Here is a 17,246-nt window from a genome sequence, read left to right on the forward strand (position 1 = left end):
TGAGAACACAGGAGTTGAAGCCCAAAGACTTAAGCTTTGAGTTCCTGCAATTCCTTTCATTTAAGCCTAGGACGTGGCACAGCCCACTGAGCTTTAGTTTCTTCATAGAGTTACTAGGTTTCATAAATCAATTTGTAAAATCTGAAACACTAGTCACATGCAATAATCATTGTCACAGAAGACAAAGTTATAGTTGCCTGTATTTTCAACAATTATACAAAAATCACGTGATTTATAAAATATAAACAACAGAAATTGGAAATAAGAGAGAAAAAACTTGCATAAATAATTCCATAGTCTTTTAACCAGCTATATTACAGTTAGACATCCTTAATTCACTTTTGTTGTCTACAAAATAAATGTATTTGTGCATCCACATAAATAGAATCAAATGTAACTGCCATAATTCTCCTGTCTTCATTTTCTTTTACAGTTTATTTTATTGTGGTAAGAAAATTAATTGACTTTTAAAAAAATATGTAATATATATTTCTTTACTGATTTCAGAGAAGAAGGGAAAGGGAGAGAAAGGTAGAAACATCAGTGATGAGATAGAATCATTGCTTGGTTGCCTCCTGTGCCCCTCCCACCAGGGATCAAGCCCACTACCTGGGCATGTGCCCTTGACTGGAATCAAACATAGGACCCTTCAGTCCACAGGCCAATGTTCTATCTACTGAGCTAAACCAGCTAGGGCTAATTCACTTTTTAGATGAATAAAAGGAAGATGCAATTTATAACTCAAGTTACATAGTATTAATAAATGAATAACAAAGTAAATCAATGTAAGTATGTTAACTTCATATGGAATTTACAGTTAGGTTTTATTTTTTTTTTCATTTTTTTACTTATCTTGAAAATATCTCCACTTCACATCAAACTGATTTATGAAATGCTTCTATTTTTTTTAATGACACAGAAATAAAGCCTTGAGTATTTTTGAGACCACACATCTTTATTAAATTTTCATTATATATGTGCCACCTGTACTTAAATCCTGATGGGATGCTATTACCATTTTCATATGAAAAATGCCTATATTGAATTTGTATCTTTACACACGTTGTAACTGGACAGCATGTTCATATAAATATTTTGCAGCTACAGTTTGGGCATTTAAAAAGTTAACCTCTCATTTAGCATTCTCTTTTCCTCTGGTGGTGCAAATAAAATACTGTTGAAATACCATATCAACTTAAAATCTCAGAAATAACACTCCAAAGACCTGCTTCACTTACTGTATGTTAAAGAACTCTCTTATATAGTTAATGTCTATTTGTATGGTAATTGCTCCAATATAGGTCTATTTTTTCTCCTTTCTGCTCCATTCCACTTTCACCTGATAAAAGCAGTCATTAACATCCTGTGTGGGTACAAATGATCTTCATGAATAGTGCTGGGCAGATCAATAAAATGTTCAAGTTTGGCTTAAGCTGAATGTTTAACAGTTCATGACTTAAAATGAGATGAGAGACTTCTTGTGAATACCAGGCCTGCACTTTCATTTTATTTCAGTGCCTCTTTGGGAAGACTGGCCTCGCATTTAGCAGGAGGCTTCCTCTGCTCTGCCCTCTGTCAGTGCCATCTGAGAAGTTATGGAAATAGGAATGTTGGTAAAGAAACCCATGGCAGCGTTGCCCACCTGTAATTATTGAACTCAAATGCTCCAACTACACCATATATTAAATGATAGAAAAAACAAAAAAAGAAGAAGCCATCCACAATTTATACTAATAATAGAGGAATATGCAAATTATCCAAGATGCTGTGACAGTAACAGTAATGACCAAATAGCAGACTGCATGGGGCAACAAGGTAGGAAGGGAGGTTAGTGAGGGATGACCAAATGACTGAACAGCAAGCTGGGTGGGCAACCAAGCTGGATTGGGAGGGCAGTTCTGGGTGACCAGGCTGGGGGGCAATTAGGTCAGCAGGGCTGCAGTTGGAGGTGACAAGGCTGGCAGGCGGGGCAGTAAAAGGCAACCAGACCGGAAGGGGGGACAATTAGGAGCAACCAGGCTGGCAGAGGAGGGCAGTGGGGGTGACCAGGCTGGCCGGGGGGACAGTTGGGGGTGACCAGGCCAGCAAGGGGGACAATTAGGAGTGAGCAGGCCAGAAGGCAGAGGCAATTAGGGGTAATCAGGCTGGCAGGCAGGGCAGTTAGGGGTAATCAGGCAGGCAGGCAAGTGAGCAGTTAGGACATAGCAGTCCTGATTGTGAGAAGGATATCCAACTGCTGGTTTAGGCCCAATCCCCAGGAATAAGGCTTATATCTGCAGTTGGATATCTCCCAAGGGGTTCCAGATTGGAGAGGGTGCAGGCTAATCTGAGGGGATCGCCCCATGCACAAATTTCATGCACTGAGCCTCTAATCTATAATATAAAAAGTCATGTCCATAATGACATAAAGACCAAAGATTGGCACAAGTGGATGGGTCTGCAAGCGGGGTGGGGCTGCACAGGTGTGCAAGGTTGTGCAATTTCACATGCTAGGCTTCTAGTTATAACATAAAGAAATAATGAAACAATGAAAATGGAGAGAAAAATAAAACTGAATACTTTAAGACTTACTATATCCTAATCAGTCTTTTCTTTCTGTCTTTTTCTTCTTTTTTTCCTACTGGGCATAAAGCAGCAAATAAGACAGACAGTGTTAGTCCTCTCATTATACACTGAGTGGTCAGATTATTGTGATCTCTGAATGCATAATAATCTGGCCACTCAGTGTATATCCTACATAATAAAAGGCTAATATACAAATTGTCCCCTTGATCAGGAGTTCAACCAGCAGGCAGGCCGGCCAACCACCCATGTCCCCTACCCCTGGCCAGGCAGGCCAAACCCCACCATGCAAGAATTCATGCACCGGGCCTCTTACACACACACACACACACACACACACACACACACACACACACACTGAGTGGCCAGATTATTATGTGTTCAGAGATCATGATAATCTGGCCACTTAGTGTAAAGGGATATATAAGCAGTATACACTTATGTAAATAAACAAGATGACTTATAAGGTGGACACTGTGAAGCAAAAGAGACTCTGATGAAGAGAAATTGGAGAGGGAAGACTGGTTAGGGATCAGAAAGTTCTACATGAGGAGGTGATGTTTGAGCAGAGACCTGACAAGAATATGAGGGGTTCCTTAAACCAACAAGAAAATCTATTCCTGTTCCCAGGCCTCAGTAGAGCACCCACACAGAGCAGGAGCTTAGTAAACACAAAGCCAGTGGTTTCAGCTCTGTCTGTGCAATGAAGTCTCCCAAGAACTTTGCAAAGGGCTTGAGTCTCACCCCATAGATGACAACAGACTGCTGAGGGCTGAGGTGGAAAAGGATTCAGACATGCAGCCACATTGAGAAATACTTTGTTAGATTTTATTATGACTATATATTTTTATTTACTATATTGTTGAAAGTATAATAGATGTCCTCTTTGGTTGTCTTATCCCATTGACCCCCTCCACCTTGCCTCCACCCCTCCCAGGCCTTCACCATATATTGTTTGTGTCCATATATGCATATAAGTTCCCCTGTTAATCACTTCCCACCTATCTCCCACCCTCCTCCAACCCCCACTTCCCTCTGAGATCTGTCAATCTGTTCCATGCTTCTATGTCTCTAGATCTATTTTGTTCATCAGTTTATTTTGTTTATTAGATTCCACATATAAGTGAGATCATGGCTGGCTTATTTCACTTAGCATAACACTCTCCAAATCCACCCATGCTGTTACAAATGATAAGAGCTTCTTGATTTTCTATTTTGAAAAGAATAACGATAGTGGATATTAATCCAACATCATATGTTTTTAAAGTTATTTCATTCTTCCACTTTAGTTAGAATATACTTTTTATTTTTTTCAAAACCTCAAGACCCATCTGCATAATGTCAACAATAAAATAAAAGAAAACACCAATAACAACAAAACCTTAAAACAACTTAGAGATTTTTTTTTTAAAGTCAAGACATAAATATACACATAAAGCAAAATAGGAATAATTTAAAAGATTCTCAAATGCTGTACCTGTTTAACTGCATCGACCAACTTGGCATTTAGGCAAATATGTTAACAAAAGGCTTTCTGAAAGACCTAGGGAAATGTATTGTATTCGTACAGATGCTCAAAAGCACAGCATATAGATGAGCAAGATGTGAGTGAGGTAAAGAGAAGGGCGAGCCGAAACTGGTTTGGCTCAGTGGTAGAGCATAGGTCTGTGGACTGAAAGGTTCCAGGTTCGATTCCTGTCAGGGGCATGTACATTGGTTGTGGGCACATATCGGTGTGGGGTGTGCAGGAGGCAGCTGGTCAGTGTTCCTCTCTTATCGACGTTTCTAGCTCTCTATCTCTCTCCCTTCCTTCCTCTCTGTAAAAAATCAATAAAATAAAAAAAATAAAAAAAAGAGAGAAGGGCGAGTGGAAGTTTTGATTTGAGGACAGAAGTCATTTGGTGTCTTTCAGATGACCTTCCAGGAGGCAGAGGCACATGGACAGATAGCATGGAGCCTATGGGGGGACAGCAGCACTCAGGAAAACCTGCTCCAACACCAAAGCTGCCCCAAGGCTAAGACTCAGTCAGTTGTCAGAGAAGCAAAAGCCAGAGGACCCCATGGCATTTACAAACATGAAGCCTTAGCCACTGTATTAAACAAGGTGTCTTTAGACAGAAACACACATAAAGCAAGGCTATGTATTGATCAGTTAACCATCATGTGATGGCTAGAGGCTCACAGGAACCTAGGAACAAGGCTCCTTATTTGCTAGTTCAGTGTCTGTGGCGACTTTTTAGAACATAACTGCTGGCAGTAATGAAAATCAAGTCTATGCACAAATGTGTCCAGAAAAAGATGTCAGAAAAAGTTCAAAACAACATTAAGGAATTTAAAATAGATTTAGCAACTTGAGATATATAGCATGCTCATGTATTGTATGAGTCAATGTTGCAAAAATGTAAGATCATCACAAATGTCTATATAGTTAATAAGACTGCCATCAAAATAACTTTTTAAATGGACCTTGACAAGATGTTTCTAAAATTTACATGGAAATGCACAGATTCAAAAATAGCCAAAGCACTCTTGAAGGAAAAGATTGTGGGAGGACTTGAATTGCTATATATAAAGCCAAATTCTTAAGCATATGGTTGTGATGCAAGAATAGACAGAGACAGAAAAAAAGTAGCCTTCAAATAGCCCCATGTATAGGAACACTTGACCTAGAACAGAAATGGCTCATCAGAGCAGTAGAGGAGATGGTATAGGACACTTCCTCAAAGATACAAAAAATAAAATAAAAAAATGAACCCTACTGCATATCATTCACAAAAAATAATTCCACAGGGATTAACATACACACACATGCACATGCACATGTGCTAAGTAACCAACTAAATGAGCAAATAAACTTAATTCAATTAATAGAATACCTTTATGATGTTAAAGAAGAATAATATTTCAACAGAATAAAAAGTATTTACCATGCAGAAAAATAATCCAAAGGGCATTAAATGTAAGATTTTTTTTTATTCACCAAAGCAAAGTTCAGCATTAAAAGAGTGCAAAAGGTATTATTTGCAACACAAGTAATTGCAAAGTGATATTTTGAGAATACATGAGAAATCCTACATTTCATTAGAAAGTCAGAAAACTCATGAGAAAATGGGCTAAAGTGATGAACAAGCATAAGCAAACATAAAGGAAGCCATACAAATGATGTGGATGGTTGACATTCATGTGGCAAGGTGCTTAATCTCATGAATGAACAGGGGAATATCAATGAAACAATAGTAACATTCACTATCCATGTGAATGAATAAAACTCAAACAACCAGGAGATGGCACAAATGGGGGCCACACAAACTCTTGTATATTGATGGTGGAAGTATAAATTGTTATATCCATTACAGAAAAAAAAATATAAATTTACATATATTGATTAAGTTGGAGATGATGATACCTGATGACCTAAGCCAGTGGTTGGCAAACTCATTAGTCAATAGAGACAAATATCAACAGTACAACGATTGAAATTTCTTTTGAGAGCCATTTTTTTTTAAATTGATTATGGTCTCACATAATTGTCCTTATTCCCCCATTCCCATCTCAAACCCCTCCCTAGATATGCCCACCCCCAACCCCCGTTGTCCATGGCCACTGGCTAGGCCCATATGTATGCACACAAGTCCTTTGGTTGATCTCTTCCCCTTACCCCCTCCCCCCTTACTTTCCCTCTGAGGTTTGAGAGTCTGATCGCTGGTTCTCTTTCTCTGGGTCTGTTTATGTTGTTCATTATTTCCTCTAGATGTGTGAGATCATGTGATCCAAGAAATACCCTTGTAAGAACCTAAACTGCAACAAGCCATAATGGTTATGCTGAGAGGTAAATCAGTCTGTAGTGAGTTCCTTTCTGGGCCAACAGTTCTTTTGCATCCCAATTCAATGCCAGATAGTTCCTTATGTGTACATGCCAGCCATGATATTTCACATCTGGTTGGTGGACAAATGGCGGTAATGCAGGTCTACCTGTCTCTGGTTTGGTCCTGGGCATCTTTCAGCAACCCGCGGCTGCTGTCTGCTGGTATGCTGAGGTGTCGTCAGCATCTTCCATCTCTGAATTGTGTCTCTTCTGTCTTCATGGCTGGAGCGCTTCTGTCTATTGCTCTCTGTTACAGAATTCCAGATGGTCTCAGAGTTGTTTTCTGAAAATATACAAACATATTCTCGATCAAAAGTTAATAAAGGGATATTTTCTTTAAATTTTATTTGGGATTCTTTTTCATTTCACCCCCCCCCCCAATGGTTTTCCCTTGGCTTGTTTTGTCACCATGTGTGTATTTTCATGGGTATCTTGCTATTAGCATTTCGAATGAAGGTAATTTTCTAAAGCACAAATTTTTTACATGTAAATTATTATCAGAATATATTTTCTTACATGATATTCTTCCACTGTCACCCCCTTTTTTACTTTAAATAATAGAAAACTTTTGGAAATTTTATACTGTAGTATTGATAGCTTTTACATTTTATAATAAGTTAGTTGCGCTACACTATGACTACTTTAGATTCATAATATGTTGTGCAATTTTACTGTGGCCGCGCTGCCAATAAGAATTTTTGTTAACCCATTAGGAACAGCTTTTTGAACAGTACAATCAGTTTTGTTTTTTTTTTTTTTTAAATAATATTCATTTATTTCCATTAGGCACGTTACTTTCCTCTGAGAAATTGGCTACCATTCACCTGTCATACTCAACACTCTAGCATCAATCTCATTTACCATGTGTGTATTAGTGGAGTTGATTATTTCCCTTCTTGAGAAGGGCCTGAGCATTCCTGCTGCTAGGTTGGACCTGGATATTAAAAACCCACTTGCCCACACCATGGGTATGAGTCCTCTCAAATAAGTCTTGTTGCAGTGAGAGGGCAGCTGCTGTCAGCCAAGTCTCTGTCTGTTACCTGGGTCTCACTTTGAGCTGTGCATGGGAAGCGTCGCAGCCAAGGGGCAGGAGACCTCCCTCAGAATGGGAGAAGGTTCAGGCGCATGCCACGTTGCAGGGGGGATTGGTAAGGGTCTGTGACCCACCTCTGTTGACCCTCAAGTTCTTTCTTGATGGCCCCTCTGTGACTGTGCCTATCTTAGGTTGTTCCTTCCTTGAGGAATCTTACCCGTCTCTGGCTAACCAGCTATCCTCCGGGGCCAAGCAGGGTGATGTGAGATTTCGTTCTGTCTCCTTGGTAGCCTATACCCCTATGGGCTCCACACCCAGCACCTGCCTCGGGAACCCCTCACCTGCTGGCGGGGCCCAGGCATTGATCTCATATTTCTGGGAACCCATGTTTCTTTTCCAGAGAGGGCCCAGCTCCCCGCACTGGGTGGGCAAGAGATCCGTGGTACCAGCCACCATGGTGCTTCAGCCTTGGCATGAACTGAAAGGTCAGGAGAGCCAAATTTTTTAAACCTAAACTACTTTTAATGCCACTTCTTCAAAATAGACTCGCCCAGGCCATGGTATTTTGTGGAAGAGCCACATTCAAAGGGCCAAAGAGCAGCATGAGGCTCGCAAGCTGCAGTTTGCCAACCATGGACCTAAGCAATTCATTCTTCACAGCATACTGTGGAACAAGTGCTAAGCTTTAAGGAAGACTTTATTCATAATTATTGCAACAGGGACAAGAAATAGACTCAACTCCCAGTACACCAAAGACAGCTGGGGATTAATTAACCAACCAGCAGAATGAGAAGATCAGTGACCAAGAAGAGACTTCAAGGGTAAGGGGACTCTTGTTTATTTGATTTTATAGAATTCTTGCTAAAGTCAGGCCAAAGACTCACACATCAAAGGAGGGGGTTGAGGAACCTTATTAGATACTAGAGGCCCGGTGCACAAAATTCAAAATGAGGAGGGGCAGGTCCCTTAGCCTGGCCTCTCCTTCTTGCAATCTGGGATGTCTGACTGCTGCTTTAGGATCAGGCCTAAACTGGCAGTCTGACATCCCTCTGCAATCTGGGACCGCTGGCTCCTATCTGCTCGCCTGTGTGCCTGCCTGCTGCCCCTTACCACTCTATCTGCCTGCCTGCCTTATCACCCCTAACCACTCTGCCTGCCTGCCTGATTGCCCCTAACCACCTACTGCCACAGCTTCCTCTGAGCAGATGCCTGGAATGACATCTGGAAAGTAGTTCAGCTTTCTGGTCTAATTAGCATATTATGCTTTTATTATTACAGATTAAGGGTGATTACATCATGAAAGGAAGGGGATTCTTAATAAATTGATTAGTAAGATCTTGCTAAGACTGGAGTAGGCAAGCTGAGGACCAGAGGAGCTGGACAGGAGCTCAAACCTAGAGGAGCAGAGGGCTCAGAGGAGCGGGACTAAATCTAAATTCCGGTCATGGTTGAATGTCATATTCAACAAAAGCCTATGCGTATGTGCACCAAAACAGAGAGATGTGCTTCATAGCATCATTATTTAAAATTTGCAAATTCCAAAACAATCAAAATGTCCATCACTGGTAGCAGAATAAATAAATTGTGCTATATTCACATAATAGAATATTTTATACTTTGAAATGAATGACCTATAGTTACACAAGAAAAAAACCCCCATATAAATCTTAAAAGCAAAGCAGTTAATGTGAGCAAATTGTGGCAGGTAGAAATGGATACATATGTGTGATTCCATTTATGTAAAATAAAAAGCAGGCAAAGCTATTCTGTAGTATTTAGGATGTAAACAGGTAGTAAAAAGCAAAGCAGTGATTTGATGGCATAATATTCAGTTAGGCACTTGCTTTTAGGAGATGAGAAGGAGGTTGTGATTGAAACAAACCTGTGGTACGTGCTGGTTTCCTGGCAATATTCTAGTCTTTTCTCCAGGTGATGGTTATATATGTGCTTGCTATGTAATAGCTCAGCAAGCTGAATGCTTTTCTTCCTGGCACTTCCCTGCAGTTTATATTGCATAATGAAAAGAGTTTTAAAATCTATTCCAGATGTATTTTAAGCATTTTTAATAAGTATTATTATTATTTTTAAATATATATATTTTATTGATTTTTTTTTTACAGTGAGGAAGGGAGAGAGATAGAGAGCTAGAAACATCGATGAGAGAGAAACATCGACCAGCTGCCTCTTGCACACCCCCTACCGGGGATGTGCCCACAACCAATGTACATGCCCTTGGCCGGAATCGAACCTGGGACCTTTCAGTCCGCAGATCGACGCTCTACCGCTGAGCCAAACTGGTTTCGGTTTAATAAGTATTATTGTAGAGCGAATGCAAGTGAATGACTAGTGGCGTCCAGACAAATTAAAATTAAGGGAGCCTTTATTTTTTTATTTTTCATTTTTATTAAGGTATTATATGTGTACATATCTTACCATTGCCCCCTACGTCCTCCCGCTTAGGGAGCTTTTATTAGTCTGCTGGGCAAGCAACTAGCCAGGCGACTGCTCTGCCATTCTCCACACAGGGAGACCAGAGAGCAGCAGCGACCCTTTGTGTAGGACCACTTTTAAGCACATTAACCACATCCTATTTTTGCAGAACAAGTAACCCAAGACAAAACAGTTTTTTCCAAGCAACATCAGAGTCATGCCACTGACGACCATGTTATTAACAGGATCAGTCTGTTCTTTAGAAAGCTGACAGTGTTCTATGAAAGAAGGCCTACGTGCTGGGAAGGGGCCATGAGTCCATATTTCAAGGGCTGGCCTGGTGTCAGCACTGACAACTCTAACTGGGGCATAGTCCATGGCCTCTCTGGAATGCTCAAAAATCCCCACTCTCTAACAGTATAATTTTTAAAATTGAGTTTTCTGATACATTTAAAAGACACTTTATCAATCATTTTTCATATAAATTTCAGAAATATCATTAATTATAGTACCCTCTCTATTAATTTTTTTCTGTTTCTTATGTATATATATTTCACTACAGTTTTTAAATAATTTCTATAGGAGAGAGAATGGAAATCTATGGACTGAGTCTTCTATATGACAGTGTATTAAATACCACAAACCCCAGTAGCTTGATATTAAGGCTTTTAAAAATTAAAAATCACAATTGTTTAAATAGAAAATATCAGGAAAGGAGAATAAAGTGTAAGGTTTCTCAAAAACAAACATTACAAGCTTGGTTAGCAGAAGAAGGAGGGGACAGGAGTACCCCCAGCATGAGGAAACATGGTCTTCAACAGGGTAGGATGTTGTTCTCACACTTCTCTGTGCCCACAAAATGATCTCAGCTGTGCTCCTCATGGGTGCTCAGCGGAGTCCTTATAACCTCAATATAAGGGGAGAATAGGTTGCATCTATATATCATGCCATCCTTGAGTAAAATTTCAGTGTCTTCAAACACCTAGTGGTTATTCCTTTGCAAATATCTGTGAAGAGCAAATGAAAACCTAGTTTAGTGGGCTTATATGAATTATTAACATAGTAACATATACAATAACTTTGATATTCACACTTTAAGGTTACACTATACCAGGTGTGTTCCTGTAACAATACTGTAGGTATTGAAGTCTCATTTTACACAGGAGTAAATTAAAACTCCAAGAGGTTACCACCTTGCTAAGTTGCCGAGCATAGAAGACATAAAGCAGACCCAGCACCCAGACTGTATGAAGGCAGAGCCTGGAGGCTAACTACAGAACTGCAGTGTCACAATTTTTGAAGCACAACACATCATTATTAACCAATAACCAGAATTGGGTTTGAAAATGCTCTTAATTGGCTTTGTTCACTTCACTGTATCACAATAGTGATTCTCATAGGATTATTCTTAGCACAAATCTATTAAAAGTATCCATTGTACTCAGAGAATGACATTGTGTCTTAATGTTTTTTTAAATGTGAACTTTTGAGATGGAAATGGGATCCACTGTGATGAATTTGTCTGTGTCGTTACAGCAAGGCACCTCAGAAAAAAGATGAAAATCTAAGGAACCAGCCACAGGCTGCCTGGGACAATTCATACCCAAAGTTCTTCACCATTCCATTGGTGAAATAAGTTTGAGAAATTCTAACTTAATAAAACATGATAGAGTCACTTAGATATTGGATATTAATGCAATTGTTTTTTCTCTGTTACTGAAGTTCATACTCAACTGGGAAATTTCATGATGATAAAAAAAAATCAGTGTAAACTAACTAATGATTTAGACTATGATTTTACTCAGCTAGTATAGTTTCTTATGCTTAAGTCATAAGAATGATATCAATACAATAAAAGTGTACACAAAATTAGAGTTAAATGATATATTGACAAGACAGCTTCTCTCCTTACTTTTATACTTTTAAAAATATAGGATTTTTATCATTATAAACTAAATTATGACAATTGTAGAGTATCTTTTGTAAAAGAGAAAGAATATATAAAAAGTCAAGTTGCTTTAAAAATTACTAACATATTAGTACATTTTTTATTCTTCCACATATATTTCCATATATAATTGTATAATTATAGTTTGTATAATATTGAAACTTAATGTTTTCAGTCAATATTTTATAATAAAACATTTCCACTGCCATAAACACTTTTAATATAATTTTTAATGAGTATAATGTTATAGATTTACCATAATATGCCAAAGCAATTTCTTTCTGTTATTCCCATTTATACATTTTTATACACCATCCTTAGGTGAAAATAATTGTATGCCTATGTTATACTCATTTTAATAACACCCTAGTAGTTTTATTAGATATAAAGTTATTGAGTTTGCAGAAAAAAATTATCTTAAAAATTCTAGAAATACATTTCAGAGTAATTTTCCAAAATTCCAAAAGCTCCCTCAGGAAAAAAAAAAATGAAGTATTTGTTTCTTTCCCCCTAAGTCATAACTTAGGTGTAGATATGTTGCCCATCTGTGCAAAGCACATGTGCTCATGTAGCCATTGCCTCCTCCACAGTCTCTTACCCAGCAGGGCGCTCACATTCTAAAAAGAGTGGGGGGGGGGGAGGGGAAATTCCCCATTAACAAGAAAATAGAGACACAAGAGGCTGTGTATAAATACTCCATGATTGTGCCAACTCCTGAGTTAGTTTTAAGTCTTAGTTTCAGTCTATTATAGTTTAAGTTTTGACACACTTTTGTGGACTTTGTTCTCCAGCAGATAACCAGTTCCTGGCTGATCATATGTTCTCAAAAAACATTGCTGGTTGAATAACGTGACCGACAGTCAATAAAATGGAAGAGTCTGATTCACAATTTAGATGATAAACACTAGTGCAAGCTATCATTCAGAAAAAAGACTGGTTTCTTCCTGACTCAGCCCACTTGTTGGTGTTCAGTGGCCTGTTTTCAAATTAAATGCTTAGATGACTTAGGTCACCAGCCACTGCATATCTCCTGTCCTCTATCCTTCTCTCACAGTCCCCAAACCCCAAATTCTGCCCCAGGCCCTCTGGAAATCCCAGTGCATCATCATCAAGGTTACCTTGTCCTCAGCCTCTTTGCACCTTGATCCTTCTCCTCCTAACTCTCCTGACATCTGCCTCCCCTGCAGCCTTCACTGGGAGGTCAGGGGAGTGACAACCTGTCTCTTCATTGCTGCTTCCACATCATACTTCAACTTTATATATATATATAATTGATTTTGTACAGAGAGGAAGGGAGAGAGATAGCGAGTTAGAAACATCCATGAGAGAGAGTCATCGATCAGCTGCCTCTTGCACACCCCCTACTGGGGATATGCCCGCAACCAAGGTACATGCCCTTGACCGGAATCGAATCCGGGACCTTTCAGTCCTCAAGCTGACGCTCTATCCATTGAGCCAAACCGGTTTCGGCCATACTTCAACTTTGAATCACAGCTCAGCAGGTGATATTGACCACCATCCCTCCCTGCTGCTGTCATCCCCATATACCCTGGAAATTCCCCCTCACTTCTTAAAATTTTAGCCACTGACTCACTGCCATTCTGTGCAAAATATTGCTGTCTTATATTTGTAGCAATTTGAATGTTCACACAGATGATCTTCCCAGCTCTAGCCTCAAGTCATTTGAAATCCTCTCTTCTGATGTTCTGAACATGCACCCTACCCAGGTGACTCACTCCCGTGGCACCATCAAAAACAGACCCTCTGTTATCTTAGCTCAGTGCATTGCATTCTTGACCATCTCTCTCAATTGCTTTAGTAGTTCAACTCCAACCATCCTTTAACCCCACCAGATGGTTTTCTGTTGATCCTATATCCTCCATGACCTTTCCTGAACTACCTAGCTGAAGTTTCATGATTACTCAATTCCATCACTTCCATACATACACTCTCAACTTCCCTGCTCTGACTTGCCTTATACTGACTTGAGAATACCACGATCTGATTAACTTTGCCCCCTTGATTCCTTGATTGCATTTCCGCAGTGAACCTACCAAAAAAACGAGAACAGCCATCTCACACCGAACTCACCCTTTAAATTCCCCACTGAGAACTACAAACTGGCCCTTAATGATTCATGGCAACCATGTCCACTTTCCTATTTCATTTACCTCCCTTTCCTCAAACCTCAAACACCACTTTTTGTATTGTTATTCTTGGTTTTCTACTCATTGAGAAAATCAAGCTTCAGAATAGAAATTGCAAACTCCCACTACCACACCCCCTCACTTTCCGGCATCTGCACCCACGCACTTTGTATTCCTGCTGTTCACATAGAAGAACAAACAGTGATCCTAACTAAGGCCGTCCCCTCCATCTGTGTACCAGATTCCACCACCTCCCACAAGCACAGGGAGATACTTCAGCAATCCCTGCATTTGACATGACCACTTGAATTATTTTGTTCTTGGCCTTACTCCCCCCTTTCCAGCTACCATCTCATTTCTTTGCTCCTTTGGTAGCACAAATTCTCCCAAGAAGTATCTAAACTATTGTACTAAGATTCTAAGTGATAACATGGAGGAAGGTCCAGTGACTTTGAGTTTAGAGATGATTTTTTTTTAGATATTACACCAAAGGCATGACCCATGAGAATTCATTAAAATTAAAAAAGTTCTACTGTGAAAAACACATTCAAGATAATGAGAAGACAAGCCATGGGCTAGGAGAACATATTTACAGAAGAAATATCAGATAAAGGACTGTTATCCAAAATATACAGAGAACTCTTAAAAGTCAACAGTAACAAAACAAACAGCCTGATCTAAAAACAGGCAAAAGACCTGAATAGACTCCTCACCAAACAAAATATGCAAATAGAAAATAAAATGAAAAGATGCTCCACAACCTATGTCATCAGAAAAATGAAAATTAAAACAATGAGATACCACCACACACCTATTAGAATGGCCAAAGTCTACAACACTCTCAACACTAAATGCAGGTCAGAGTGTGGAGCAATAGGAATTCACTGTGGGTATAAATGCACACCAGACAATGAAATACTATTACGTGCTAAAAAGAAGTGAACTATCAAGCCATAAAAAGGCATGAAGGAACTTTAAATGCATGTTGCTAAATAAAAGAAGCCAACCTGAAAAAGCTACAACTATATGACATTCTGGAAAAGACAAAACTATGGAGACAGTAAAAAGATTTGTGGTGACTAAGGTTGGGGGGGAGGAAGAGATGAATAGGCAGAACATAGAATTTCCAGGGCAGTTAAAACATTCTATTGTGTATTTTTTTTCTTAATCACTTTTAATAGGATATCAGGTTTAAATTTTGAAAGTTTACATTTCATTTTTGGAAAATCACCCATCTTTCCCCCCAAATAGTTCTTTTAAAAAATACTGATGTCTTGCTAGATTCCAGCAAGCAAAGTTGGATTACAGTTCCCAACTGCTCTTGCAACTATATGTAAACCCATTCAAGTGGCTTTTAACCATGGAAGCAGTGTGTGAGTGCCCTGGGTGGCTAAGACAGCCATACTATCTCCTTTGCTTTCATCTTCAATGGTTTATTGAAGACAAGTGTGACAACTTTGTGGAGATCACAAAGTTACAAGATTGAAAGTGTCTGGGTTTTTGAATTACCTCTTGCAGGAAAACTTCTTTACTGATCAAGAAAATCTGTTTCAAACTTTATATGAGAGAAAAATGAACTTTGGTCACGCTGATGCCATGCGGTATTTCGGAGTTTATTAGAACAACTAGTATTGACCCGACTAAGGCATCATTCTCTAACGAAATCAAATATCCTCTGGAGAATATGAAAGCTAAATCTACCATTCCATGGAAGTTTTTACACAAAACTTTTGTACTATATTGTGAGTAGAAAAAAACTGGAACAAATTAAAAATCGCTCATATTGTTCCATGTAAATTTTGTGATATCCAAAGACCACTCTTTCCTATTCTTTGATATGCCTACATTCAGAAAATTTATTTTACTTTTTATTTTTGTATATGATTAGCAGGTGATATAATATATGCTTTTGTTTTATAAGAATTGTGTAAAATTTGCTAAATATCTATGCTAATGATATTTTAATGACCACGTACTTTTTAAAATGGGATTTATTAGACTTACTTCATTAAAAACAGCAAATCTATTCTAACTCTGGTTAATCATGAATTCATTGATCACTGCCCCAGGCACATTTAGCAATCATTCAGGAAGCAGGACAAGATACATGCACATTTAAAACTCTTTGAAGAAGATTTACACTATGGTCAGAAGTACTTTGCCTAATGCAACCCCAAATTATTTCTCAATGTTGTAGTTTCCTAACTGCACTAACAATGTTCTACTAGGCATCCCTTACTGCATCATGACTTTAAAATATCCTGAAAATATAGTCTTATTTGTGGGTAAAACTCTTAAAAGTTTGTTTTCAGTGCATCTTTGGTTCTCATAAATGAGACCATCTCAGTTGTACCATGTGCACCATAAAGCAACTAGCAAAAGCAAAAGAACACATCATGTAAAATAAGGGGGTGGGGGAGGAACCTGCTGATGTTTCCATGTCCGAGACACTATGATACATGGTTTACCTATTAGTCAGTGCAAAAGCATCTAAAACAAGATTTAAGGAGCAACTTCTAATGTGAAAATTACCATTAAAAGGCATGAAGGAACCTTAATGCATGATTCTAGCAAGTCAAGTTACCTGATTATATGATCAAAAAATGTGAGAAATTTATCTTTTTTGCTATGGAAGATAGTTCCTCGTATTGATACTTTGTGGTCCTGTTACTTGTATCCAGTTAACAAAATATTTTAAAAATACTTTCAGTCCTTTTAATTAAGCGGACAATTTTATCTTCTAATGCTAGACATGGTTTTTCCATGATTCTTTCTCTTTGCATTTACTAGAAGAATCTCTGTGGTTGAAATTCTGCTACGTATAATACACTAAGATCTGTCTTGATATTTCTCTCTGGATAAATGAATGAGCTATTAGAATCAATGCTTTAATTTGCTCTTTCTATGTGAAATCTTTGCAAAAAGCTTTGGAAACAAGTTGTTGATGTGCTTTCTCTTATCAGAATAAGACCTTATGGTTATATTGGAAGACATACAGCTAATTGTCAATGTGCTGATACTTCCATGCATTTTCCTTCCTTGTAGTTTCTTCTGTTGCTTTTACGGGGGTGATTTTTTATTTACTTCATTGATTTCTCCATTTCTTTTCAACACTTTTGTTCCTTCTTGATGCTTCTAACCTTCTAGGCTACTTTCTCCAATTTCTTTCTCCCCTTTTTTCTGGGTTTCACCACATTCCCAGGATTTATCACCAATCAGCTCTCCTTGGAGCCCATTTTCAGCCAGTGAACATAGACCTTG

The sequence above is a fragment of the Pipistrellus kuhlii genome, unplaced genomic scaffold, assembly GCF_014108245.1.
Source record: "Pipistrellus kuhlii isolate mPipKuh1 unplaced genomic scaffold, mPipKuh1.p scaffold_m20_p_6, whole genome shotgun sequence".
NCBI lineage: Eukaryota > Metazoa > Chordata > Mammalia > Chiroptera > Vespertilionidae > Pipistrellus > Pipistrellus kuhlii.